Source organism: Miniopterus schreibersii (assembly GCF_964146895.1).
Source record: "Miniopterus schreibersii genome assembly, chromosome: 19".
Classification (NCBI taxonomy): Eukaryota; Metazoa; Chordata; class Mammalia; order Chiroptera; family Miniopteridae; genus Miniopterus; species Miniopterus schreibersii.
Genome location: NC_138119.1, coordinates 25,412,513 through 25,439,810, shown reverse-complemented (window position 1 = coordinate 25,439,810; position 27,298 = coordinate 25,412,513). Strand labels below are relative to the sequence as shown.

The following is a 27,298-nucleotide window of genomic DNA, read 5'->3' as shown; positions in this document are numbered from 1 at the left end:
CTTTCCTGCTTGACACCCCCCTCTCTGGCCTTTCAGAGATGAGGAAACTGAGGCCCAGAGAGGTTAAGTAACTTGCCCAAGATCATACTAATTAGCAACAGCTTTAGGACTGGAATCCAGGTGTCCCAGCACCAAATCACCTGTTTCCAATATTGTTTCTATATTGTCTATATTTATTACATTGATGGAAACACCTATGTGCCTATGTTTTGTTCTTATTTTGATGAACAAATTAAAATGAGAACTTAAAAGACTATTTGAGGTAAGGGTAAGCAGGGGTCATGCCTAGAGTCTTGGAACTCTGAGAATTTGTTTAGCTTGTTTCTTGGCTACTCTTTTTGGTTTCTTTCTGCTCAGTAGTAGGTCCCATATTACGGAGCACCTACTGCGCAGAAGGCACGGTGCTGGGTACATTCATGTGGATTATTTTGTGAACTTAATGGCTTTCGAGGAAGGCATCAGACCCATCTTTTCATATCTGAAACCTCAGATAGAGAAGGGTTATGTGGTTTGCTCAAGATCAAATGACGGAGCCAGAATTAACAGCCAGGTCTGTCTGTCACAAAGACCAGAGCTCTTTCCATGACCTGCAGCTGTTTTTGCAACACCTTGGGAACTGTTATCCTGAGTCTTGGGGCCTCTGATCAGTGGAATGAGCTATCCTTGTTCACTTGCACTGTGGATTTTCATGGCTGTGAAGGAGGAGATGGAGTCTGTTCCTTCACACTCTTACATCACTAATGAGTGAAATGTTTCCTTTTCCCCTGGAAGTCTGTCTCGAGTGGGCCCAGCCTGTTTAGACCACCTCTTTCCTTGGACCCCTCAGCTTTGCTTTATAGCTGCTCCCAGCATCCCTGAGCTCTTACCTTTGTTCCAGAGCCCTTGTGTGTGTGTGTGTGTGTGTGTGTGTGTGTGTGTGTGTGTGTGTCTCCCCAGTGGATAATAAAAGGGTTTAGTATAACTGAATGAGTGTTTATTGAATGCTTCCCAAGGAGCTAGGAGGTGGGTCACAGAGGTGGCTCTGTACTTCAGATCTTATGACAGGACTGGTCCCTGAGCCATTCATCCTTTTAACAAATCCTGTGCCAGACAGCCTCAAGGTGCGAATAGTCTAGTAGGGAAGGAAAAAACAAGTACACAAGGTACCCAGAATGTCCCAGGCACTTCCAGCTTTGAGGGTCAAAGGAGCTCACGCTGACATTGACTGCTCAGCGGGACCTGGCCCCACCTGCAATCAGCTGGCATCTCCATCTCTGGGATAGCTCATTGCCTCCCCTCGACCTCTTCAGATGAGACGAGCTTCCACAGTAGGCTGTGTCTTGCACCTTAGCTTACCTCTGCACAGAGATTTCAACCTCCCATTTGGAACAGTGAGGATACCAAAGGTACTAACATGACATGAGGAATAATGAGGAAAATTGAGGATCTAATTTTGCTCAGGTGGGTGAGGTTCAGAGGTCGGACAGAAGGAGGAAAGCCATAAGCTCCATGGGTTCAGAGACCTATTGGACTTGCCCATCTTTGTGTCCCCAGCTCCTACTGTGGTACATGGCAAATCCATGTGACGTCGAATGAATAAATGGATGCATGAGAATGGACTTCTTCAATTACTTCCTCCCTATAAACCCATAAGGAGATCTATGATTGTCTGAAGAGTTGCAACTTGACACATCAGAAAAGAACAGGACAGGCTTGGGATCATTCTGCATTGAGAACAGATCATGGGTCAATTAGAAAATATATTTTTAAATTAAAATATTTAAAATATATAATTATAAAGAAATGCTGGATAATTTCTGTTTATTCCTCTAGATTCACTGTCACCTCTTCCAACTCTGCCCTCAGCCCTGGGAGGCTGGCCTTTGGACCTCTCCAATCACTCTTTCCCTCTGGCTTTTCATCGAGGAGCTCCGGTCAGAGGCAGAGAGAGGAAGAGGGTACTTTCCCCTCTGGTCCTCTCCCTGAGGGGTGCACTTAGGCTGCCTGTGTCTATGACTCTTGTTTTCTCCTGTAACCAGCCTTCCTCTGTCCCTGTTGGTCCCCCTGTTACTAACCCCGGGGACTACACCTTACGATTTCCTTAAACCTTGGCCGCACATTGAAATAGTCCAATAGCATTCAAATTCGAATATGCCATATGTTTCCTGCTTGCAACTGGATACAATAGGGGCAGCTCCTCAAATCTTAAAGAAACTTTTTAAGGTCTCTTCTAACTCATCTTGGTTCATGGGCCTTTTTCTTTCCTTAATTTTCTTAATAAGTGTGAACTAGTTGCTTCCACCAAGTCAGTCAATCAAGATGGACATGCTGGTTTATTTTAATAGATGTGTAAACAACGATCTGGGAAAAGGGGGCTGTATGTCACCCAGACACCACTGCACAGAATTACTCACAGTAACCACCAGTGTAGGGGGCAACCTTGCTCTGCATCTCAAGAGAAAACTAAATTGCAAGAGAGAGAGCCTTCTGTTCTCTCCTGACCTGGCCTCTCTTATTTTGGATCCCCTCGGAGCAGAGCTAGAGACAGAGATTTGGGTATCTGTGACTTACGGAGGGAGGACCCTCAGGAGAAGGGAGTGAGGAAAGTAGGGTAGCGCTGGGAAGCCACAAAGCAAGGATGTGGTCCCTGCTGGAGTCTGGTCTCAGCCCGGTCCACAGAGAGCTCTGAGCATAAGCTGTACAATAGTGCTGGTCCTGCTCTGAGGTGAAGGGGTTGCCTTTGTACCCACTGAGTGGGTTAGTTATTGGCTGTGGGCTGACTTCAGGGTGGCGGGTGTCACCTGGGGGTGAGATGACTGCAGTTCTGCTGAAGGCAATTCTTTGAAGAAGGTGGGGCAACTGTGAGCTAATATTCACAGCAGCTAGGGGACTGGAACACCTGCCTGGTAAAGGGCACCTAAGTTGGGCCCCAATACTGCGGACTCCACCCTCAGTCTTGTTCAGTGAGTACGTAACTATAATCACATTCATTTTGCTAGTCAATACGCGCTTTTATACCCTCCCTCCCTAGCTTCCCCCTCCTTCTCCCCTTTATTTCTTCCATAAATGTTTAGTGAGCCCCTGCTATGTCAGGACCAATGGGATATTCAAGAGGAATAGAAGACATGAGCTCCCTCTTGGAGGCCCTTACTGTCCCATTGGGATAGCTGACCTGCCACAGTAGGCAGTGTGTAAAGCAGCATTTGATTGAATATTAACTCTGGCTGAGATAAACGTACCCTAGGAGTCTAGAGAAAGTAGCTATCAGTAGGAACTGGGGTCATCAAAGACGATTTGAAGGTGAGAACCGCAATGCCCAGGGCTGCTGGTGTACTGATTGGTGCCAAAAATGACACCCGGGGTCTCTCACCCCCCTCCCTGGGCTATCCCCTTCTCAAGCGATACCAATGGAAAACAAACGCTGTGTTCAGTTCACATCTCTGCTTAATTCAGTTCCTTTTAGGCCACACAAAGTTTCTGTTTCAACAAAAGCCTCTGTAAGGGCGGCTCGGCAGATTCCCTCTTGTTCTGCCCTAAAACAATGGGGTTGGGACAGATTGTGGCAGAGTGAGGTGGAGGCTGCGGCCGCCTTGCCCGAAAGGGACAAACGCTGCCTTTCAAGTCCGTGGTCGTAACCCAATCCTTCTTTCAGTTCTATTTGTGGGATGATACCAGGTGTAGAAACGAAGGGGGAGGGGATCGTGGTAGTTTGCCCTATTCAGAGTGTGTGGAAAAGGACTCTTTCTTCACCTGGGAAATAAATGTGCACTTTTGATGCTACCATGCTTATCTCTGTCCATCACTCCCTGTAGGGCCACCCGTTTGGGCACCAGACCTCAGGCCAGGTTGATAAGACACAATCTTTCTGCGAGGCAACAAGACTTCTCTCCAGAGTCTCTGGCTCAATTCCGATGAGCCTGTAGTCGGCATCTCCAAGTCACAAAATGTCGGATTGGAGCTGCTGTCATTGGAGAGAAGGGAAGCTGGCACTTGGTTCTTGTCCATGGCAGTGATCCTGAAAGATTTCCTGCTTAACATTTTATTTGCATTAAAAAAAAAATAGCCAGCATCTCCGAGCTGGAGAGGACTCAGTGTGCGTGCGCATGTGCGCTGCTCACGGGTGAGAGTGGTGTGGTGTACTGTTCACACCACACCAAAACCAACTCCTTCACAGCAGCCATTTTCAACATGATCCTTGTGTTTGCTTGGCAAGATCCAGGGTTGGAAAAACAAAAGGTTTCCCTGCCAGTTTCCATTAATTTCAGCAGTAGCAGCAGCAATCTGGTTCTCTCGGATAAATGTTGGACAAGAACGGCCAGAGTGAAAGTCTAGTCTCTCTCTGCCCACCTTTCCTCTTCTGTAAGAACATGTGGCCAGACCAGATGATGGGCAGATGAGCTGGCAACGTACCATAAGTAGGTGGGAGGACAGGGGCCTCTGGAGGGAGTCAGGATGTGGAAGAAATGGACAGAGTGGGATCATGGTGGAGTGTCTCCTCTGACCCAGACGAGGGACACATCAAGGGTCATTCCTCACCTGCTGGGGCTGGAGAGCATCCAAGGGGCCTGATGCTGGCATGTGAGACCAAGGGATAGGTCCCGAGGTGTCTGCTGTCTGGGGTCACAATACACAGCCTGGAAAATAGGAGCTGCCTGGTTACAAAGGATGACACAGGTGGAGGGGCCATCGACCCAGAGTGAGCAGGAATGGGGCTGGGGAATTTCCACTGGTTCCACAGTGAGGTCGGCTTGTGTGACCCGCCTGGAATTTTTTAGGAGTCCTCAAAGCTGGTGCTGCAGTTTGATAATGAGAGTGGACAAAGGGCTGTTTGCTCAGTTATTTTTGAGTTGTATTTTCCCCCTCTCCTTTTCTTAGATTTGGTTATCTGGGAAGAAACTTTGTGGAATTGGGAGGATCAATGAGGAGCATGTGACCAACAGAGTGAGCTTCCCAGATGTTCACCAGCCTTCACTTGACCTCCTCCAACCTCCTGAGGTCAGAGGGAAGGTGGATGGTGGCCCCTAGAGAGTTAGAACTGCTCACACTCATGTTTAAAGAGCCCCTTATCACCCAGTATGGAGGGCACCATTGGATTAGATCCCTTCCCTGAATCAGCTGGTTAATCACTGCTCTTCTATACGGACTGCAAGTGTCCAGGTGTCCAAGGGGTTATTTAAAAACAGCTATGAACAGTAGCCCTCCACCTCCATCCCCCCAAACATCTTCCAGCCCTCTCACAAAGCACAAGTCATTGTAGAGGTGATGACTTAGTGGGGATGACAAAGCAGCTGTACTCACTGAGTCCTTGCCGTGGTGCCTTCTCCAGGCTGAGTGCTGTGTTGCATTGTTACATTTAGTCTGTTGTCATTCCTGAGAAAGCACAACAACCTTCATTTTACAAATGACAAAACAGTCCCTATTTGGTTTCTGGCAGCTATACCAATAGGCATGGGTAAGAGAGTGTGGCAGGCATCTTCAGGAGATAGCAATGGGCTTGGGGAGTTGATTAGTTGGCAGATTGGCACAGTCTGTCATACCGGCCTTCTTACAAGTTTGTGGGTGTTTAGAAGTCTTGTTGCCCAATCCCAGTGTTCCCACTGGTTTTCATAGCAGGTACAGGATGGCTCCTACAATCAACCACCCCTGGAAGCCTGGGGAGGCAGGACAATGGGCCTGGGCTGCTCTCCATGATTTTGTTTGCATTATTGGTTCCTGCTGAGACTAGTTCAGTCCCCTTTGTTGGAGCCTGGCAGGCCATAATGGGACGTTTCTATCTATAAGGGAAGTCCTCATTAAATTCTGTCTGCAGAAACTAATTCTATTCTCAGACATCCATCCTTAGATTTGCAGAGCAAATGGTAGATGGGATGGGATTAGGGTAGGGGTAGGAGAGAGAGAAGGCTTCACAATTATGGTGAGAAAGAGGAAAAGGAGGGAGGGAGAGGATAGCTTCATGCCATTTCTTTGATGAGGTCTCTGAGTATAAGGTCTAGCTTGAGGAAGAAGAATGAGATGAAGCTCCTGGCCCCCTTATGTCATGATTTTCCAAATGACATAATGACCCCAAATGACCACTATCCTCTCTGCAGTGGTGTTTCAACATCCTAATATACTTCCTGTTTGGGAACAATTCCCACATTGTGTGGAGGTCCCCACTCCTCCCTTCAGAAGCTGAAGTGGGGCATGTGTCCCTTGTCTTGCCATCTGGTATCTGGGCACATCCAGGTGACATAGTCTTGGGCAATTGGATGCTTCCGTCTGCCTGGTACTGGAAGCAATGAGGGTCCAGGCAGGATGATGCGTGTCCAGTGACAAGAGTGGTACCTGGGTCCATGGACCAGACTGTGCCTGGGGAGTGGGTTGGCTGCCCCTCAGGTCCCTGGCCATCTTGTTCTGCCTCTTGGCTGCCTCTCTTGTATTTCCATCACCCCTATGAGCTCTCAGCTATCTTTTCAATAAATCTCTTTCCTACTGAGGTTGGAGTTGCTTCTGTTTTTGGCAACTGAGAATCCTGACTGAGAAGCATGTCCCTGGAACCCACAGTGATCCTGTACCTTAAAGTCAGAAGCCCTTGGTACAAGTTGCTCTTTGAGCTGGGTTTATAAATCTTGTCTTCCTGTTATAAACTCCTTGAGAGAAGTGATCATGTTAAAATTTTCTTCCCCAAGAGCAGCCGTCTCATTTTGTTTGCTTTGTAAATATTTATTGAACAATGAACAGATGAATATGTGGCTGAGTACATGTGTTAGCTATCTATTGAGGCACAATGAATACCCCCGAACTTAGTGACCTAAAACAGTAATAAACATTTATTATCTCACACAGTTTCTAGGAGTTAGGAATTTTGAGTGACCTAGCTGAGTGGTTCTCTCTCATGGTTTCAGTTCAGATGTTGGCTGGGACTGCAGTCTTCTCAACACTGGACTAGATCTGAAGAATCACACTCATGTGGCTGGCAAGTCAGTGCTGGCTGTTGGCAGGAACCCTCAGTTTCTATCCATGTAGAACTTTTCCTTGGGTTACTTGAGTTCCTTACAACATGGCGGCTGGCTTCCCCCAAAGCAAATGAACCAACGCAGGAAAGGTAGAAGTTGTAACGTCTTTCACCATTTAGCTTCAGAAGTCACATGCCTTCACTTCTGCAATTTCCTATTGGTTACACAGGTCAGATCTGTTACACAGTTTGGGAGAAGACAGTGCAAGGGTGTGACAATCAGGAGGCAAGAATTTATTAATGCCACCTTGGGGTCTGTCTCCTGCCATATGGCTCAAAAAACAGCCAGGAATGGGTTTTCAGGGTCAGGGCCTATCTCAGTCAGATGCTTTGGAGATCACAGGAGAAGCTGAAAATGATGTTGGCCAAGCTGGCTCTGAAGATTAAAGCCAGGGGTCTGTCCTCTGTGGTTGGTTGATCGTTCCTAGGGGTCTTCACTTTCAGTTTCCTAATGTGGTGAGTGAAGCTGACCTGATGACCCCCTGGGCATCCATGCTGTGACCTTGAGAGGCCTGGAGGTTGGGTGGGGGAGGTGAGCTGGGCAGAGTTAGGAGGCTTCAGTTAGAGGAACCTTATCTATCCCAGCAAACTTTCCTCATCATTTACCCCTCTTGTGATTGCACTAAGTTCTTCTCTTGCTCTAAGAAGGTGGAGTCAGTTGAATGTGTCCCTCCCTGGAACCTCAGAATGTGACCTTATTTGAAAATAGGGTCTTCGCAGATATAATTAAAGTAAGAATTGAGATGAGAACATACTAGATTAAGATAGGCCCTAATTCCAATGAAAGTGTCCTTATAAGAGAAAGAAAGGAACACAGACACAAAGAAGGAGGCGATGTGACGGTGGAGGCAGAGACTGGAGTGATATATCTACAAGCCAAGGGATGTGAGGGTTGCAGGCTAGGAGAGAGGCATGGAGCATTTCTCCTTCAGGGCCTCCAGGAGGGAACAATCCTGCCAGCACCTTGCTGTCAGACTTCTGGCCTCCTGCACTGCTGTTTTGTGCTACCTGAGTTTGGGATGATTTGTTATAGCAACCCTAGGAAACAAATACAGAAGGAAAGTGCAAATACAGAAGGAAAGTGGAAATACGATCTTTGAGAAACCTGAGGTTGAGCATCGTTCACAGTGGGTACCTGGAAGCAGGAGGGGGGTAGGCAGGTGCTCTGGGGGGATAGGGGATATTTCATCCTAATCTGGAAAACCTCAGTGAAGCTCACTCAGCTTTAGGAGCAGACAGTCAGCTGCCTCCCCTTACCCTAAAGTGCTCTGCCTGGTGGGGTCCTAAAATTGTTGATACTTTGGGGTGGGGATGAGGCTGGAGGGCCTCACAGTGGCATTTTCCATCTGAAAACGTAGAGTGGTGAAACAGGACCTGTCCTGTCCAGTGGCCCATTTATTGACTTAGCAATTCATGTATTGATTGATTCATTAATTAAATCAGTAGTTCCAGGCTGAATGTGAACAAAGCTGTGCTGTTGTTTCTGCCCTCTCCTCGAGAGTTTATTACTACACCCCACCTAGGAATCCAATCTTTTCCCTAAAACCGAGGCCCTTCCAATGAGGTGGAAAGAAGCTACTATACTAAGTGATACCTACATACTCATACATTAGTGATTTAATGGGTTTTCCCTCAATAGGGTATTTGCATTTTAAAAGTGAGATCTGGAAAGCTCAGCAATGCCTCTCTAGTGCTGGCTATTCCCCTTGTGTTGTAACCAAGGTAAGGTTTTCTTTGTCCCACAGCTCATCCTGGATCAGTGGTCCTGCCTGAATTCCTGGGTGACAAGCTAAGGGAGTGGGCGTCTCTGTGCAGTGAGGTGGGACAGAACTGGGGTTGGGGGCAGGAGAAATCGAGGGAACCCTCTCTGTTCCTGGGCGGATTCAACTCCAGTCCCTCAGGAAAAGGCTGAGGGTGGGGGTAGCTTATCTAGCCCAGGGCTTCCTCCTTGGGGTGGAGTTGACATTGAGAAGGGCAGTGGTGCCCCCCATCCCTTCCTCTGGGGGTCTTTAGTGCCAATCTCAACAGTCGGGAAATGGAAGCCCTGGGACCCCTCCCCATTACCATTATTATAATAAACTCCAGGATTGTAGCCACAGAGCCTCGGGCTTCAGGAATGCAGCCTGTAATTACCTCGCTTCTAAATGCTCATGGGAATGGTTGATGAGGCCTCGTGCATCAGACCAGTTAAATTGCCATGCGACTCGGCCTCAGTTTAACTCGGCAGATAACACACTCAAACTTGGCAAATGGAGAGAATGTGAACTATATGGGGATTGTTAACTTTCAGAACAACCTGGAGAGTGCCAGGGAAGCCTCTGGAAGGGAGAAGTGAAGTCAGTGAAGTCTTGGACCTCGAGTTGATTATCCATGACCACCTGCCTTTACTGCCCACCTGACTCCACATCACTGGGATGAGAGCCTGGAGCTGCAGGGGTGACCCGATTATCAGATTACACAGTGTACCAGGCACTCTGCGGTGCTGGGGATAGGGGGCTGGGAACCAGACCACCCTGGTGCTCTGTCCCCCAGGAGTTTACATCCTTCTGGCAGGGGTAGACCCACACTCAGTTGTTTCACAGGCTGCATTGGGGTGCGTCCTATAGAGATACAAACTGAGGATCGGGGGCTTAATGGAAACTGAGTCATCGTGTGGGGTGTGGGGAGATTATGAAAGGTGTTATAGGGAAGGTGATATCTGAATTGGATGTTGAAGAGTGTGTAGGATTTGGGCAGGCTGAAGGGAATAGTTAGAGAGTGACCAAGCTGCCACCTGAGGCAGGGAAAGGGGGCTGTGAGCAGTGTGGCCAGATTATCAGGTAAGGGGGCAGGTGAAAGGGGAGGGAGAGAAGGAAAGGGTGGCACTGTTCCAGTGAGGTGGGGACAGGCTGTGAGGCCACATTCACTGCCTTTCCCAAGGGAACATGTTTGTGCAGGTCTCACCAGTAATCATCCGGCCACCACTCCCAACTGCAGAGGTCGTGCCTCAGCCGGAACTGAACAGAGGCTGGTCAGGCCATGGTCCATTGGCATGTAGGCCAAGGAGCCAGAGTGAGCTTGGTGCTGACTCAGTAGTGCTGTGGGCCTCGGAGCTCTTAGGCAGTGTTGCTCCACTCCCCTCCCACCATTCCTTGAAGAGAGACTCGGGTCTGTGCCTGCTCATTTCCACCCTGGTGTGAGCCTCTCCTCTCCTCTCCGCTCCCCTTCACTAGCTCTAGTTCATGTCCTGAATGGGTCAGCCGCAGCTCCAGAGAACTTGACCTTGGGGTGAAGGCCCAGTGGCAGGGAGGTTTGCAGGCGGACTGCAGCTGGCCCTATGCAGGTCTGGGGCACAGCTCCCCCTGGGGCCTGTTCTGTCTGCTCCCCCTGGAGCCTGTTCTGTCTGCTAGAACAGATATACGTCGTGGCATTTCCCACCACCGGGGATGGGCTGCTGTGCCCGCTCCCAGGGACCCTGGGCTCTTGCCAACCTCACCTCCACTGTCTCTTCCTCCTTCGGCTGCCTTCCTTTCATCGCCAGGCCCACTGCTTCCAGCGCCTTATACATTTGCTGTGAATCTTCATTTCCAGATTAGCCTCCATGCACACAAAATGGAGCGTCCCTGATTTGAGGAGCAAAAACAGTGATTACTAGATTGGTTCTCTCCCTCAGAATGTGGAGGAACAAACAATGCCACACAATTTTAGTTTGTATAGCGTCTTTCAAACCACGCAATGCCCCGGGCACCGCGCAGAGATGCTGTAAATAATACAATCCCGGAGATAAACATTCTAAACATCTTTGCATCGAGCTTCGTTTTGTCCTGCCTTAGGGAGCCAGGGAGGCTGGAAGGAAAGAGGTGGGGGGGTGGCAGCCCCCAGACCCTGGGGGGAGGCCAATAGGGGTGTGGCTGGAGGGGTATCGGTCGAAGGGAGGTGGGGACTGAGGTCAGGAACTGCTGCGTTTAAGTGAGGTCAGGAAAGGGGCACAAGGTGGGGAGAGGTAGGTGGAGGTCCTGGAGGAAGCTGAGCTGGAACACAGTAGGCCTGCTTCTGCAGGGCTCCTCCACCATGGACAGGACTAGGAAGAGGGGGTAGATGGAGGACAGGATGGGTCGTTCCTTTTATGGAAGTCCTTAGGGCATCATAGAGTGAACACGGGGTGTTCTGGTCCTGGAGATTTTACTAACTTAATCTGAACTTTGGTTTTTCTACGAGGGAGTGGTTATGGGTCATTAGATTCCCCTCCAGACCTGATGATCTCTGAGTCACTGATCCTGTGACTCCCACTAATCCCCCTGGTGTGAAACCGTCAGGGGTTCTGGCCACTTATCCTCTTCTGCTTGCCTGCACCTGGACACCCTTCTCCCAGCTTCTATTGGAGTAACCCCGACCCCCCCTCCTGGGCTGGCTCTGGAAAAAGGGAGAGTGGGCCTGAGGAACTAGACCTTAACCAAGTAGCCAATCTGCCTCTGAATCTTCCCAGGTGACTTGGGCAAAAGACAACTTCTCTGACTCTCAGTCTTGACAACTTTAGATAGACATGAAGATACCTCTTCACAGAGTTTGGGTGAGAATTAACCGAAATAATATGTGTAAGGCACCTAGTATATTGCCTGGCACGCAGCGGGTACACAATGAATGGTTCTTACTATTTTACTTCTTGGCCATGGTGATTTCATCCACTGAGAGGAAACATAGTTTTCCCTGGGGGAGAATTTGGGGACTGAGGGGGCTGAAGGGTGCAAGGAGAGGTGGCCGGACACCCTGCCCTGCTGGACCTGCCTCGGGCGCCCTGCTGGGGCTGCCTCTGGGATGGGCTCCTGGAACCCGCTCTCATTTTCAAGTTGCTGGAGTTTTGTTCGTCAGTTCCTCCTAATTTGGGTGAGGTTCGCCATATGGAGAGCAGGGAACAGTGTTAGAAAAGCTTTCACACATAGATAGCGCAGCACTTTCTCTGCTAAATGAGGACTCTCTTCCCCAGTGCAGATTTCACACGCCGATCTCCAGGGTGTTGAGTTCCCTCCTCAACAGGGGTGGAGTTGTTGAGGCTCTTGGAGCCATTGTCTCCGGCTGGCGGGGTCCTGTTCCGACCCCAGGAGAAATCCCATCTTCTTTTTCCTCCCTGGGGGTGCGGGTTTTCCAGCCCTCTCAGGTGAACCAACTTTGCTTCCAAGACCAGGCCGAGTGTGTGTGCCGGCTCCCCCAGCCCCAGGCAGCTCGGCTGCCAGGCCTGCATGCCGGGGTCTCCCGGGATCCCCTCTGGATGCTGCTCTCATTTCCCGTCTGGAAGGGAGCTGGGCTGTTCTGAATTGAGCCCAAGCCCCCTGTTCCCCAACCTGCAGCATATTCTCTAGAACTTTCTCTCCCGGCCAAGACATCTGCCACAGTGTGACTCCCTGCCCCTCCTCCCCCTACTTTTCCCGGCCTGACTGTGCCTGTTTTAGTTGTTAAAAATAAACTTCTTCATTTGTCTCCTGGGGGCTGAAACCTGCTGTCCTTCACCTCCAGGGGTGGCAGCTTTCCTGCAGGTGCTCCTGAGGGCTCTCTTTTGGCCAGCAGGACAGCATCCCTTCCCAGCTGTCACCTGTCACATCGAGGAGCTTTGTCCACCCAGGTGGGGCTGCAGTTAGTTGGGGGTCTGTGGGCAACTTGTTTGGCCTCAACTCCTTTCTTAGTGATAAAAATGATTATAGTCATCAGCCATTTAATGACCACTTACTATGTGCTGGTCTTATATATGATTATCTCAGACATTACAATAACCAGGCAGGATCTGTGTGATATCCTGACTTTAAAGAGGGGGAACCTGAGACTCAGAGAGGTTACGTGACTGGTGCAAAGTTGCACAGCTAGTTACTAGTGACAGAGCTGATGTTCAAGCCCAGGTCTACTGACTCCAAACCTTGTACAGTTTCCATCACCCTTCCCCCCAACTCTTGTCTTAGTGCTAACACCCTCCAAAGATGCCCCACACTGGGGTCAGGAGCAAAAATGGACAGAAATGCAGTTAAAGACTGAACCTTAAGGGCTATGGGAAGAGAGTTCGCATTTTCGCAGGCCTGCTGGCTTTATGGACTGGTGTCCTGGGTAAGAACAGAGGAGTGAGAGGCAGCCTGTCCATGTCAAGGGTGAAACTCTGCCACCCACATGGATGTAGCTCTTCTTAGGCACCCTGCACAGCACTGCAGGGTCTGAGCTCGTCTCACCGGATCCCTGAAGGCAGGAACTTTGCATTTCTCTGGGTACCTACTCTCACCCTTCAGCCAGCTCCCAAGAAACTCAAATCCCAGAGGCAGCAGCATTGGATCTGAAGGTTTCTTCTCATTTTGTCAGCTCATCGCTCAGATCTGACCACCAGTTTGACAAGGAGAGACGCTAGGAGGGAAGGCAGTGTCGGGGGCGAGACCTGGGAATGAATGGTTTCACCAAGGCTGCAAACTTGACCTTCTCTCTCTAGGTGGATAAATAAGTCAGTGAGGGGAAGGGTATCTTTTCTCCAGCAGACCTCTGGCAGATCCAAACGAAAGCCCATCTCGAGGCCCAGTTTCTTTCTTATTTTGCCGTTAAAGTGGGAGAGTTGGCGGGTGAGCGGCAGGGGGCTGGGTGGGTGGAGGCAGGCCCAGAGGAGAGGCCGAGGGGAGGAGGGGCGCGCTCGGTGAATAGGGAACTCAAGAGCTCTTCTGCACAACGAGATTAGCGCGATGTGAGCGTCTCCATGCCAAGGTGCTAACGCAATAATACACGCGAATTTGCCAACTTTTCAAATTGAATGTATTTGATTATTTGCTTTTAATTAGTGTGAGTTTTGGAGTATGTACAGGATTGTCAGGGATACAGGCAAAGCCTCCTCCAGCCCATGAAGCCTCCCCTCAGCAAAGACGGTCTGGATTGTTCTTTTTGAGCTGTGGAGAATGAGATTTAACTGCTCTGTTAAATGTTTTAGCCCATTTCCATTGTGCCTCTGTTTCAACCTATTGGCAAGACCAATTGAAGGGAGAAAATAAACCTCTTATCTGATCTGAATGCTGAGAGCGGCTCCCCAGAAGAATTTTCCAGCCCAACTTCGGCTTTCTGCGAACATCCCTGTTTTGTTTTGTCTTTTCTTTTTCTTTCTAGAGTTGGCTATTAAGCTGACTTTTTCTCTTCTTCCTTCCCTGCAAGTGTGTTTTAGGAAACATCTGTATACATGCATAAAAAAGCGGGCAGGGAGAGGCAGAGGAGACGAAGTTTGTTTATATAACTTGGAAGTGTTTGCTGGCTCTTTCTGTCTGCTGAAGATTTGAGAACATCCTGGGTTTGGTGTAGCCACACCGTGGGTGCTGCTCTGGAAGATTCGGGGCCCTGCTACACCAGGGACTATGAGGCCCGGGAGAGGCTGGGCCCGCCGGGCCAGCGCGGGTGGAGTTAGGCTAGCTGCTTGGTCCCTGGGCTCCCGCCTGCACCTTGGGGACAGCGCTATCCAGGATGGTGTACCAGCTACCGCATCTTTCATTGTGTTGTTATTTTACCCACAAGTCTCCCCCTCCTTCCCTTGGGAGTTTGGCAGGCAAGGCAATAGTCACAGTCATTTACAAAAACAAAACAAGTCTTTCTTTAGCCCTAAACGTCAAGAAGCAGAGTGAGGTGGAGAGCTCAGCGTAGCTGGTCATCTTCTCTCTCTCCTTTCCCCCCTTTCTATGTGCTAACGAGGGGAAAGGCGCGGTGGGAGGCTTTTCCCACCCCTCCGGCTTTCTCCCCTGCCTTTTCAGGCCTGTCGCTCGGCTTGCCTCTGCCCCATGACACCGGGTACGCGGACAGAGACTGAAGCCTCCTTGGCGTGGCCAGCCACTTTGTCCCTCGCTATCCCAGCAACTCGCCGGGGCCATGGCGGAGCCGCCATGTAGCAGCGAAGCAAGACCCCTCGTCCACATTGTGCGGACTGCCCCCCGCTCACCCATTACCTACACAATCTCTGTTACATTAAAAAAAAAAATCTTTCCCCCCCTTAACAATAGAGAGGAACAAATGGTTGACAAATAACAACAGCAGCAGCTCTCCAACAAAAGCACGCAATTATTACAATTATACTATCCTTGATTAGGCTGCCATGCATTGCATTTCAATGTAATTGATGTTGTAGGTTGACACATCGGACACCAAATATTCTCGCCTGTCCCTTCTCTCTTTTGTTTCAGAAGCTGATTTGCATTTTCTATGCTTTTCGTAATGAAGACTTAGCACTTTTCCTCCATTAGAAAAAAAAGAGAGCCACAATAATCTGCAACTCGGCACTTGTTTAAGGATTCTGACCCTCGCAAATACCACTTTGCTTCACACATTAGCTGCTTACAAAGAAGGAAGCTAATGTATCATCTAATTGGGCAAACCACTGCATCTGATTTCTCTCAATCAGACTATTAGCTTCGTAATTACCCATCTGCCTCGTGTGGAAAAAACGGCAAGGCGCGCACCCAGCTAATAACGTTCTCAAGAGCTCTCCACCACAATGAGAGGAGGCGACGCGGAGGGAGATGGTCTCTAACCATTTCGGTGCCAAGGTGGTCACACAATGCACTGGGGCTTTGCCAACCTTCCCCCGCCTGAATGTGTTTCATTATCTGTCTTTAATTAGTTGGAGGTTTGGGGGTCCGCTCAGGATTGCCGGCCCTGCTGCTGCGGCGGTCGCTGCGGAGGACGCTGAAGGATGGTGACCATGGGCAGGCAGGAGGCTTCCTGTGGCCTCTGGAGGAGATGCTTGGGTTGAGGGAGGAATGCCACCTGGCGTGGCAGGTGTCCTCAAAAGGCAACCAAGATTCCTCCAAGATCGGAGCAGAGGGTTTCACTCAATTTTTTTGTTCCTTCTTCTGGGGTTGGGTTCCTCCCTTTTCCCTCATGGGTGAAGAGGCACGCAGTACCCTTTGTGGTCCCATTTGTGCCTCTGTCTGCCAGCAGTTACCTGGGGACAAGGACATCAGGAAGGAACCCTGGAACTTCCCGTCTGTGTGTGCTCTGACTAGCACAACGACCTCTCTAACTCGCCACGATTTCCTCTGGCTCGCTTTCACCTGCTATCATGCTCTAAATGCTCTTTTGTTCAGCGCAGGGCTTGTCGGTGGTCTGAAGATTGTGTGACCTTGGGAATGTCACAGGATGCCTCCTTTCCTCCTCCCCTGTAACCTGGGAGAGGAGGCTGGCCAGCTCACGTCCTCAGAGACAGGGTGGTTGGCATGTGGCTATGTTTGGGAGGGCAGGTAGGGCCAATTTTGGTGCCAACTGGAGTGAGTTGTTGGCTCCCGTAACCCCTCAACTAGAGAAGCTCAGTTATTTTTCGTATACCCTTCTATGTCAATTTTATTTGAACAAAAGTTTCCAGCTAAAAATTTTGGGACCAACTGGACACACATGGCTAATAACATCTAATGGCTTAATGTCTATCTCAAGTCAGTAAACTGTGCTTGTGTGACACCAGGATTCACCATCTAACAGTTGGTTAATTTAGCCCATGGCTGCTGCTACTTACATAGGAGGTTAGCATATCAAATGGAATCTTTTAAGGCTAAGACAGTGATGAATTTTGCGTTTGTGTGCTTTTTTGTAGCCAAAATTGAATTACGGTGTGATTACAAAGACTCACTGATTATTACTAAAGTATTAGGTTAAGAACAGAAATTTACATATTCATTCTATCCCCCAGAAAGCCATTAAAAAATCCCTACTATGTGTGTATTATGGTGAGAGGCCTTATAGATTATATTTATATTGGTCATAGTCCCTGCTTAATGTAACTTTGAGTGGTAAATGAAAGATACATTTATCCCTTATATATAAGTAAGAGACAGAGTCTCCGGATTCATCTTGGTCTTGCTAAATAACCCATGGAGCAGGCCAGGGTGCTCCATGGTGGAGGCATAGCACACTCATTCATGAGCCCACCTCTGCTAAGTTACTTCCATCACCCAGTGCTCAGGCTTCCAGCCGCAAGTCCTTGCTAACTTCAGTATCTCATTGAAAGAGATGGATTGATCTGTGATAGCTTTGCTATTTTATCTGTAGGGAAACTGGAGACCTTCACAGCCAAGTGTCTCTTAGGGTTTAGGAATTTTGTGGAAGATGCTGTTATTGGATCATATAGATGCTGTTATTGGATCATATAGAGTCTTATTTAGAAAGATCGTTTAGAAATTCCTTCCAGGTTTCTGTTTAAAGAAAGGTTTGGCTTCCCCCGTACACCCTATATTTTATAACTGATATCTTTTCCTCTTTACTTTGGCTGCTAAGAAGCTCAAAGGCCAAATTTTAGCCTATCTCTATTGGCTTAATTGGGTTAGATGGTTTATATTTTATGTGTGAATGCCACTGAAACTTTGTTATTTTTCTATTTATAGTCATGTTTGTCTTTTGCTCTTACTCCTGCAAATATTTATGTCTCTTAAATCCCTTTGTATCATATGCATTTTTTGTACAATAGCTAACTAGTTGGTGGGAAGAGGTTCTAGTAGAAGCAGAGACCAGTTAGGTTAAGTAATTTGTCTAATTACACAGGAATGAATACAGTGAAGAAATCTTTCTTGTGTCGAGGGCATGTTTCTCCAGATGTTTTGATGTTAGCTATGACATCTGCTAAAACTAGTTCACCTTGTGATCTGCTACGACTTCTTAATTTTCCTTTGGCAAGGTTCATGGAATTTGTTAGCATCTATTACAGCTTTCTTACTCTTCCCTGAAAGTCTGGGATGCTAAGCTGCCTGAATCCATCAGGCCACATCCAGGGACTGAGCTGAGGGAAAAGATGCTCTCGTGGAGTCTGTGTTGTGAGCTTGAGTTTACAATCTTCACAGCTGTGGAACCACCGTCACTTCTGTCATATTCTGAGTGGCCTGGTCAGGGCTTCTCCTCTGAGAAGTTCCTGTTTGTGTAGCCTCTGCGTGGCCCCAAGGTCCAGGAGAGAAGTGACTTATACATCACTCAGGCAGTGATTACTTTCATTTTAGCCCCATATAAGTATTATCTGTTTAGCAACCACCTTCATTTTTCACTTGCCTCTAATCATAGTCACTCTTCTCTGGAGGCAGACAGGGGACCTATTCTCAAATAGGGAAGGAGGTTCCGTAGGCATGGACTCCTAACCTTGCTTGAGTGGAGACATCTATGAATTGTTTTTGACACTGTCGTTTCCCTCCCTACCTTTTTATTTTAAAATGTCACATGACCTTTAAAATAATTATAATTCTTTTGAGAATTTGATTATCACAGTTTCCCCATCGACATAGACCTGGGCAAAGCTGAACAGATAGGGTAGGTGCAATAAAACAGGGTCTAAGCATGAACTCTGTAATGAGTTCCAGCTTGAACAACTCTCAGGAAGTTCCTCCCTACCTCTAACCTCCATTCCTTCTATCTCATTCTATCCCATTTCCTCCAGGCATTTCCTCAGAGGACAGGAGCATCATGCTAATACCCAGATAATTAGAAATACAGCCAACTTTCTATTGATTGTAAGTAGATTATGTTGCAGTTTATCTCTGGCAAATCTTGCTTTCGTCTCTTGGTTAACATCTCTGTTGCTTACTTAATTTCTTTATTGCTTTTATAACCATTGCCATCTGCTGCTGAAATTGGAATTCAACAGGAACTAGAATGTTGAAGCTTTCAAAATGAAACTAATGATTTTTGAGGCCAATGAGACTGGGGGAGGTAGTGGTCTTAGAGGAAGAGTGAGCTCTGCTTAAACTGACTAGAGGCTATTTAGAGTCTGGTTGGCCTCAGCCATCATCTGGTCATCTTCCACTAGGTTTATTGATGAGGAAATCAAGACTTTGATCAGGTTTGAGTCTTGTCAGATGTCACAGGGATTCTTGGAGGAAGGTCTGATACTAGGATCCAGGCCTGGGTATCTTTGTAGCCTGTCACAATTCTTATATATCAGCCGAAAGGTGAAATTGCCCATCTTCAACATGGAATGTATGGCTGGGCAGAACTGCATATTGGGGCAGATCTGAAGAATGGGATAGTTTTTAGCTTCCCAGCTCCTCTGGAATTTTGTCTTTATGGTGCAATTTCATGATTTTTTGTGCACTCTCATGAATAAGTAGGACATCAGATATCCCCATAAGGAAACGCAAGCAGAACCGCAGACGGCAACACATAGACACCAAGGTAATTTAACATACAGAAATTATCTCACATTTATCTAGTGTGTGGATTGCCTTGGTGAGGATGCTTGCATTTCTGTGGACGGTGAGGAATTGATGTTATTTATGCCTTCACACAGGAGTCGGAATATGTGCAACATCCTCAGCATCTGGACCAAGTCCAGTCTGTATTTCCCCCCCCATCTGCTCCTGGTATTTTAAGTAAAAATGTTTGTATCTGCATCCCCCAAGCCCCGCTGTAAATTGTAAATCATGCCATTATATCTGGTAAAACCACAATGTCAAGCAACAATTCACAAAGCCACAAAGATTCTCCGGAGTAATTTTCTTGTTCTCGTTGATCAATTTTATATTTTCCCCTTGGCCATATGCACACATTAAAAGGCACTAATTCAGTGAGAAAACTCATAAGGGCTAATATTTCAAGTGGCGCAAATGGCAGCGATGCCTTCACAAGTATCTGTTTTGTAATTGCCTCTGCGCTCTACCTGGGCCGCTCTCCACCGGCTCGGCCGCGCGAGGTGGACGCGCAATGGGAGGGCCGGGGAGCGAGGGCAGGAGATGTTTCAGTTAAATTAGGTGTGGAAACAGGAAAACCTCAAGTCCAAGATTGTGCGGCTGTCACTCTTTCCTTCTTCTGGTGAGGATATTTGTGATCTGATCTGCAGAGCTGACCGGTGGGGAGAGCAGGCGAGCGCTGGCTGGTCGGGAGGGGTGCTCACGGTTGAATATCTCCCGCCTGTACCTTGATGGAGGACTTTATCTAGGCCATTGAATTAAAAAATTCTTTAATGATAATATTTAGCAAACTTTAAAATTCAGGTACAATCTGTATACATACGTATGTTTAATTCAAGTATAGCACATATACATAGTTCATGGTTATACAAGATGATCGTTTTTTATAAACTGAGCACATCTGTGTAATAACCAGCACACACGTCAAGAGGCAGAACCTTATCAGCTGCCCAGAACATTCCCTCTTACCCTCTTCTGATAATTACCTACTCTTCCCCAAAGGTCACTGCTGTTCTGACTTCTATCACCATTCATTATTCAGCATGTGCTCTTTTGGGTCTTTTTTCTTTATTTAATGAAAATTATGTCTGTGTGATTCACCCATGTTTGAGAGTATGGAGGTATTTTGTTCATTTTTATTACTCTGTTGCATCCCATTTCTGTGTATATGTCTATATATTATCTGTCGCTTATCCATTCTACTGATCGACATTTGAATTGTTTCAAGTTTTTGGCTTTTATGAATAATGTTGTTATGAACATTTATGTACATGTCTTTAGGTGCACATTGTGTGTATACGTTGGGCATATACCAAGGATGGAATTACTGATTTATAGGAACTGTATACGTTCAGATTTAGTAAAGATTGCCAAGCAGTTTTTCAAAGTGGTTGAAACAATTTATACTCCCACCATCAGTATATGGAATTCCAGTTGCTCAACACCCTCACTACATTTAGTGTTATCAGTTTTATTTACAATTTTAACCATATCGGTGGTGAGTGTGTGCTGTATCTCATTGGAGTTTTAATTTTCATTTCTCTGATGACTAATGATAATGATCACTTGAATCTGCTCTTTTAAGAGGAGCTAGTACAAGCCTTGGCAACGTCTCCCTCCCACCCCTTGCCCTGTGTTTAGGCAACCACTGATCTGTTTTCTGTAACTATAGGTCAGTTTGTATTTTCTAGAATTTTATATAAAAAGAATCATACAGCATGCACTCCCACCCACTCCCTTTGTTTGGCTTGGCTTCTTTCAGCATAATTATTTTAGAGATTTATCATGTTGAGTGTATCAATATTTTACTCTTTTTTTATGGCTGGATAATATTCCATTGTATGGATATAGTACAATTTATTTATCCACTCACCTACTGATGAACATTTGGATTGTTTTCAGTTTTGGGCTATTATAAACACAGCTTCTCCGAGCCCGTCTTAGTTTTCTATTGCTGCCATGACGTATTCTCTCAAACCTAGAGGCATAAAACAACACAGTTTCATTCTCTGACAGTTCTGTAGGTCAGAAGGCTGAGGAGTCTCACTGAGCTAAAATCAGCACATCAGCAGGGCAGAGTTCCTTTCTGGAAACATCTTATACCTTTTTCTCTGTCTGTAAACCGTCATTGCCGGCTGTCCCTCCCAACGCTAATACCTTGTTGTGTGGTTGCGTTGGGTCAGTCAGCGGGAAGCTGATCCTGGGAAAGAGGTGGTCACTGCTCCTGCCCTTGGGGCATGTGGGTCCATGAGGGCTAATGGAATGAACACAGGCATGAAAAACACACACTGTGGACAAACTCACCAAAGCTGTGAGAACCAGAGCCCTCACTGATACTCCTGAATCTCATCATTCTAAATTTTACCCAATTCAATATACTTTGCTCAAGAGAAGCATCATTCTTGCCTTATTTATCATTTCAGTGGAGGGCCGTCCAGGAAGATATCCTGGTGAAATTCAGGGAGTCTCCACAGGAGGAAGGGCAGTGGATTGGAGCTGGGAAAGCACACATCAGGGTCAAGCTGGCTGCCAGTGTCCAGTGGGGAGAGGACAGACTCTCCCAAGAGAGGAACAGGCTAGCCTGTGGCTTTGCTGGGAAAGGAAAACACAACAAAACAGGAATCTGAAGTTGCTGAGGAAGCCACACCTTCTCCTGGGAAGGGGCACTGAAAAGCGACAGAGGCAGAATTTCGCTGCAGGCTGGCTGCTAAGGGGCCGGCTTCTGGCTCTGAGTGCCTGGTAGCCCTCCCAAGCCTTTCCTAAGGGGAGGCGTTATCTCCACTTTGCAGACTGAGGCCCGTGCGGAGAGGAAGCTGGGCCTTGCCACCTCCGTGCCTCCTCCCACCTTGGCGGGCAGAGGGTGAGTCGGCCGTAGTGGCATGAACACCGTCCGGGTCTTCTGCTTCCAAAGCCGAGCTTTATCTCCCAGACCCTGCTGCCTCTTGGAGCCTTCTGGAAAGGACTGAGCTGGGAAATGAGGATCATTCCAAACTTCGGAGTCTGGGCTTTAAGGGTTGGTGTGACTTCCCCCCGGCTTCCAGCCACCACATCCCTATGCCTTCCCCTCACAGGGGTCCAAGCTGCCAGGGAACCGTGAGCGATCCGGTTGCTTCTGTGCACTTGGGCAGGCCTTTGCCCACACCCCAAGTTTCCCTTTGCCCCCTATTTTATTGTCCTCCTGGAGTTCTTGAAATGAAAGTGTATGGATCCTGGACATAAATACATGGGGGGAGGGGTTCTTTTACACTTACCTGCTTGGTATATAATACCTGTCATCTGTATAGCCTCTTTTTCATTCATTTACTCCTCAATCCATCCTTAAACATACACTTATTGAGCTCCTACTATGTGCCAAGCACTCTGCTATGTCCGAAGGACTCCTGCCCTTAGTAGACAGTTGGGAAAATAGAAATTTGTAAGGATGGACCAAGTATTTCTCTAGAACACACAAATCCACAGGACAGTCAAGGATCAAAGTGCTGATACACCGTTTATGCTGCAGCTCAGGCCCATCAGAGGAGCTGCTGGCACTTGAGTCCCCACCAGCATCCTTTGTCTGGTCCACGATGCAGGTGGTGGGACTTGTAATAACCATCCTCTGAATTCCGTGTGGCTTCCTGGGCATGGTGAAATGTCCAAGCCCTCCTTCCTGATCAGGTGCTGGGGCACTAGTGCTCCTGCCGCAAGGGTGCAATGACTGGGCCTTTCAGGGGCGCTTCTTACTGTCACCTACAGGGGCCTCTCTTCTCTGGACTGGCTTTGGTTCTGGGCACTTTACGCAGAGTCTGCAGAGGGACAGTGTCCTCTGATTCGTAGCAGACACCCTCCTGAGTAGCGAGACTGCCCAGCCAGAGCCATGACCATCACTGTATCCCACGGCAGCCTGGGGCAGCTTCAGCGACAGTCCTCAGCGTTTTATGTCTTCCCAGTGCCCCTCATGCCCACTGCCCTCTTTGAGAATGTGGGAAGGTAGCAGGTAACAACATGGATCGAATCAGACACATCAGTGCCCAAGCCTCGCTCTGCCACATGTTGGCTTTGAGATATTTGGTAAATTCACTAATCTCAGCTACAAAATGGAAGAAAAAACCCCTTCCTTCTATCAGCCAGGGTTCTCTAGAGAAATAGAGCCAGCACTATATATAAAATCATATATGTACATGATTTATTTTAAGGAATTGGCTGACTCAGTTGTGGGAGCTGACAAGCCCCAAATCTTTAGAGTAGGTCAGCAGGCTGAAAACAAGCAGGAGTTGATGTTGTAATTTTGAGGTAAAATCTCTTATTTGGGAAACATCAGTTTTTGCTCTTAAGGCCTTCAACTGATTAGACAAGGATCACCACATTAGCCAGGATAATCTCCTTCGCTAAAGTCAACCGGTTGTAGATGCTGACCACATCTATAAAGTGCCTCCACAGCAGCACCTCGATTAGTGTTTTATTAAGTAGCTGAGTGCTTAGCCAAGCCAGATTGCCACGTAAGACTGACTATCGCACTCTCTCCTAGGAGAGTTAGGACTACGTAAAATGATGTATGCACAGTGCTAAGCATAGAGCCCGAATGTGGTAAGCATTTATTCGCTACAGGTGTTACAACTACAGCTGTTATTTTTATTTCCACTTACTTGAGCCTGCTGATGATTCAACAAAAGCCCTGTGCTTTGTTCCATGGCATTTGCTACTCTGATACATCACACGTGTTGAGAGCCGAATGTCCCCTGGGGGACCTCAGAGGCGGGAGTGTACCGAACGGTAAGCTCCTGGAGGGCAAGCGGATGTCTGGTTTACTCATAGCTCAGAGTAAGTGCTTGATATTTATGAAGAAATGAATGTGCCAGTGCAAACGAAGTCCTTATAAGCATGGCTGTCCAATGGGCATATAATACAAGCCTCATATGTGATAAGATTTTTATGGTAGCCATATTAAAAAACAATTACTAATATCCAAAAATTCTTTTAAAATGTAATCAATATAAGAATTATTCCTTAGACATTTTACGTTCTTTTTTTTTTTTTTACAGCAAGTCTTCAAAATGCAACACGTGTGTTATACTTACGGCCTATATTCTCTTTGGACTGGCCACATTTCAAATGTTCAGTGGCCACCTATGGCTAGTGGCTACTGCATAGGCTGGCATTGACTGGCATAGGCTTGGGGGAATGTTTCTGCAAGTTTGGTTTCTGAATGATTGCATCCTAGATGCTGGGGCTGGGTATGGAGTAGGTGGCATGTCGATAATGGGCCTTACTCTAGAAGAAACTCTGAATTCAATTTGCTGGCTTCCGCCTGCCCACTCACAGACTGTTTATGACCAGTCCTCAGCAAGATTGGAACCGAGGTTGTGAGCAAGCCTTTAGAGAGTTTCATAACAATTTGATAGTAATTTTACATCCATTGAATCTAATAATAAAAACAGTTAGAGATTGGTTTTGATTTAATTTTTCTATAAATTTATTTGTATTGTATTTTACAACGCTGTGAGAGGGTGGAAATTAATGAAAACAGTCCTTTACTGAGATGGTTTGGGAAGCGCTGCTCTGGTTACTCAAGGGGAGTCTGGGGTGGGGATTTATGCTTTTAACAAACTTGATGACTCCCAGGTAAGTTTGAATCTTCTGAAATTAAGCCCCAAACCCCAAGAAGTGTAGATGTCATTTAAGTTTAATTTTATTTCCCCCCTCCCCCAAATTGCTGTGTGTCCAAAGGCAGGGCCTCAGGCCTGGGAGGGTCTTCATAACCAGGGCTGTGCTCACTTCCAGGGCACTGTCCCCTGCCCGAGGGAGCCCCATGCTGCCCTGACACCGGCTCAGGCCAGAGCACGAGTCCCACACGGCACTGCTTATTCCAGGACCCTTTGTGAGTCCTCTAGAATCCTGGGATTTTGAAGGTTTTCTCTGATCCTTCACACAGAGAATATGACTTTTCAATCTCCATCTCTTGGAGCAGACAGGCAATCTGTTTTAAAAAAAGGAAAAAAAATCTCTAGACCCAAAGGAACTCTATTTTTTCTTGTCCTTGCTCAAAGCTTTTATAGAACATCTTGAGCTTTCAAAGGCAGTGCGTGTATTGATTCTTTGTCCCTGACCCCCAGGGTTCACTGCTGCTGTGTTTTGGGCTAAGGCTCCCTATAGAAATCCCAGTGGCCTCAACTCAGCAAGTCTTGGTGATTGGACGACATTGGAAGCAGTTTCCTTATATAACTCATCACAGATGTCCTTTGTAATTTGTCATCTTCTCTTTCTGTGAGGCTCTCCTTGCAGGATCTTTCCAGCGTGGCTTGAAACTTTTAAATCAGCCTTCAGGCCAGAATTTCTGCAAGGAAATGGAGGCCTTTCCCTCCACTCTCCCACAGTCTCCGGTGGAGTAGTTTTAGGTTCTGGCTTCATCCCACAGCCCAATACTCACTTAGAGAGATTTGTCTCTTCCCACAAAAATCTCAAAATACTGCTGTTTTAGTCAGCTTGGGCTGCTGTAACAAAATATCACAGACCTCATGGCTTCAGCAACAGACATTTATTTCTCACAGTTCTGGAGGCTAGAAGTCTAAGATCAGGGTGTCGGCAGGGTTGGTTTCTCCTGAGTCCCCCTCCTTGGCTTGCAGATGGCTGCCTTCCAACTGCATCTCCTCATGACCTTTCTTCTGGGCACACACATTCTGGTGTCACTTCTTGTAAAGACCTCAGTCCTACTGGATTAGTTCCTGCGCTTAGGACCTTATTTAACCTTAATTACCCATTAAAGGCCCTGTCTTCAAATATAATCACATTGCAGGTTAAGGCTTCAACATAAGGATCTTGGGGATACAGTTTAGTCCCTGACAACTACTAAATTGGCTTCTGCTCAGTGCCCAGCAGCTTATCCTTAGATTCTGGGGCTCTCACACCTGATAGCTGTGTTCCTCATCTCTATGATCAGTGTTTGCTTCCCACCTCATCACCCCCTGGAGGCTGTTCCTACACTGGGAGAGGCCTGCTTGGGCTCTTTGAGCATTGACCCTCTGGGCTGTGGTGCCATCGTTGGCTCTCAGAGGGGTGTTTTGTGGATGATGGTGAATTCTATCACAGACTGCTCGTTTCCCCCTACTCTTCAGAAGGATTCCAGGCTTTATGTAAAACCTGGTTTTTATGTGCACGACACCCATGCTCTCCTCTCCCGTGGAGACCTGTCTCCCCCTCATGCCCTGAATTTGAGGGAGAACAGGAACTAGCCTTAATCCTTGCAGCTATTAGCATTCCTATTCTTTTCATTGGAAGACTGGGCTTCTATTTATCTCTCCTTTTTCAATCTATTTTATGACAGGAACCCAGGACCATTCCTACTTTCTTTGCAGTCATCAAACAAAAGACAAGAGAGGGAACAGAGGCAGACTTTAGTCTTTACTGACCAGGCTGATTTAGTGACTTTGATAAGTGAAGAAATACTAAGCTTTCCCAGGAAGTTTGCTGATCCATTGATTCATTCATCAAACACTCACTGGGCACCACCACTGCCCCAGGCAATGTGCTGGGGATGATGAGTGATAGAGACGAGACACAACATTCCTGCTCTCCAAGAATTTTTGGTCTGGGCATAAAAACATTCCAGTAAGCAGACGATTGTGATATAGCATGGCAAGGTGACAGCGGGACATATTCAACATGGTATTTGAACACTGAGTGGGACCTCAGCTGCACTGGAAATTCAGAAAAGGCTTCCCAAAGGAGATGAAGGCTGAGCTGAATCTTGAAAGAAGACTAGGAGCTAGCCTGGTGCTAGCCTAGGTTGAGGTAGAAAGAAGAGAGGGGGAGGAAGGACATTCTAAGTAGAAGTAATGGCCTATAAAGACTTGGAGGTATGAGGGACGTTGGGCAATTGAGGAAATACGTAAATACTGCACGTAGTTTCTGGGGAGCCAGTAGTTAAAGTCTAAGGATGTCTCTCCCAATAGCCTGGAAGTTGAGGATGCACCAGACTCAAATGGATTTTGTGTGTGTGTGTGTGTGTGTGTGTGTGTGTGTAATGGAAGCTCCAAAAATGAAAATGGTACTTCACTAGCTCTCTTCCTACCTTTCTGACCACATGCCCTCCAGCTCCTTTTTGGGCTTCTCCTGACCTCCTTTCTCACCTCCTTTGCCAGCCACCATATCTCAGCTCTTGGAAGCCTGTTCTGTATAAAAATAGATGTTTTAGAGAGCAGCCCTCTCAAACACGTTC

At 47.4% G+C, this 27,298-nt stretch overlaps 1 protein-coding gene across 1 annotated transcript in view; it reads left to right on the top strand.

The window, feature by feature from the left end:
- RPS6KC1 (ribosomal protein S6 kinase C1) overlaps window positions 1–27,298 on the top strand; it is a 429,258-nt gene that overhangs the window by 202,703 nt on the left and 199,257 nt on the right. The gene's annotated exons all lie outside the window — the stretch shown is intronic.